This window comes from Oratosquilla oratoria, chromosome 20 (assembly GCF_046742065.1).
Source record: "Oratosquilla oratoria isolate Oo_2021 chromosome 20, ASM4674206v1, whole genome shotgun sequence".
Taxonomy (NCBI): domain Eukaryota; kingdom Metazoa; phylum Arthropoda; class Malacostraca; order Stomatopoda; family Squillidae; genus Oratosquilla; species Oratosquilla oratoria.
The window spans coordinates 3,276,429-3,278,928 of NC_134796.1; positions in this window are offsets into that span (position 1 = coordinate 3,276,429).

Below are 2,500 nucleotides of genomic sequence, written 5' to 3' on the forward strand. Positions count from 1 at the left end.
ACCTCGCTGGCTTGCTGCCAGTCGAATGGTTTTCCTCCTCTGAAGTTTCTTTCTTGTCGGGGGTTTCTTGGTGAGGTTCCTTGTCGTGAACAGTCCCACCTGGAGGATTCATCTCGCCAACAGGAGGATTCTGTCCTGAGGCGTCCTTCACACCAACGACCGAAGAGGGAAAGAAGGCGAGCGCAAAGGCGAATCGCGCGTTGACGCATGCGCACGCAGTCGAAACGGCAAAGTCGAACCATTACGACAATTTCGTTGAAGTTGGTCGGCGGAAAGCGTGCCGGCAATCCCATCGGTTACCGAAGGGAAGATTAAGGGAAAAAAGTTTGTGTAAACAAGATTGCAATCGTGGTGCAGTTGGTAGAGTTTCCGGCTGCCGCTACGGTGGTCCGGATTCGAATTCCGCACAGCATGAATATGACCACACAAACTCATTAACGCACGTACACTAACACACAGGAACACAAACGGGCTCAAAAACAAACACATGCCCTAACAAACATGGACACAATCACGTATACATGTCTATAAATATACAAGAATGTACAAACACCCATATGCATGCACACACAGTATATATATACACGAATACATAAGCACTTGCACATACTTATAAATACACAAGTATACACGAACACAACCACATTTTTGTGTGCATCAGCACATACACACGTACATATACAGACCACAAACTGGAAACAGATTATGTGAAATACAAACGTAAAAACACCCGTGTTTACACAAAAGCATGCACTACGTATAAACACACACACACACACACACACACACAAATTCATACACGGAAGAAATGCATATAAATGATTACGAACATGCATACACGAACACACACGCAAACATGCAAACTTACATAAAAATACAAACATAACATATGCGCAGACTTGCATGAAAACACAAACACATGTACACACACACACATCAATACATACGTGCATAAACACACAAGAACAACCCATGCTTCGACAAGAGAAACTACATTTCTAATGATCTTCAACGTATATGAGAGAAATAAAGATGTAATGAATTCAGATAGACGGGATTCAATGAGCATCGCTCTTATCCCGTATACAACAATTAGGTAAAACAAAAACGCATGCACAAAACCAACAGAAAGAACAGAATGAAAACCGGCGAGCTACCACCTGCCCAGCTCGCGCATAATTATGGGGATGCGTGCATCTACACAAATAGGCGGCGAACGACGCCCCCCCCCCCCAGCACCACTCCACCCCCGACTCCGCCTCCTCTGGCACGGTCGTCAGGACCCTCAACCATGAAGACACACGCACTCAAGCTCAGATAAGTATTATAGTGTCTATCACTTAAACCTAAAAGAAAAAAAGGACGAAGGGGAATAAAAACAAGAAGTAGAAGAAAAAAGGGGAGACGAACTTGTTGTAGTAGTAGTAGTAGTAGTAGTAGTAGTAGTAGTAGTAGTAGTAGTAGTAGTAGTAGTAGTAGTAGTAGTAGTAGTAGTAGTAGTAGTAGTAGTAGTAGTAGTAGTAGTAGTAGTAGTAGTAGTAGTAGTAGTAGTAGAAGTAGTAGTGGTGGTGGTAGTAGTAGTGGTGGTGGTAGTAGTAGTAGTAGTAGTAGTAGTAGTAGTAGTAGTAGTAGTAGTAGTAGTAGTAGTAGTAGTAGTAGTAGTAGTAGTAGTAGTAGTAGTAGTAGTTGTAGTAGTAGTAGTAGTAGTGGTAGTAGTAGTGGTAGTAGAAGAAGAAGAAGAAGAAGATAAGGAAAGAAGTATATGAAAAAATAAGAAGAGGAGGAGCATAAAGAAAAAGAAAAAGAGGGAGAAAATAAAACAAGGAAAATAATAAGAAGAAGGCGAAGGAGAAGAAATAAATGCAAATATGAGAGTCATGATGAGTATCATTGCAGAAACCTGCCTTTCTGTTTGCATCACAATAGAGTAAGACATAGAACATTGATTCTCATTTATTATTAGTTATATGTCAAATTATTATTATTTACTATTTACCTGTTTATTTGTTGTTTGACTGTGCCTATGCATTTATGTATTTTATTTTATATCTACATTATTATAGTTTTTATTTATTTATTTATTATTATTATTAGGATTTTTTTCGCATCCGACCTAGATATGGACCAAAAGGTCTCCTGTCGGCATGCTCCGCCTTTGTAATCCTTTGAACACAGGATTGTAGAGCAATGCCATATTAAACAACACGAAATAAAATAAATGCCAAATTAAACAACACGAAATAAAATAAATGCCAAATTAAACAACACGAAATAAAATAAATGCCAAATTAAACAACACGAAATAAAATAAATGCCAAATTAAACAACACGAAATAAAATAAATGCCAAATTAAACAACACGAAATAAAATAAATGCCAAATTAAACAACACGAAATAAAATAAATGCCAAATTAAACAACACGAAATAAAATGAATGCCAAATTAAACAACCCGAAATAAAATAAATGCCAAATTAAACAACACGAAATGAAATAACAG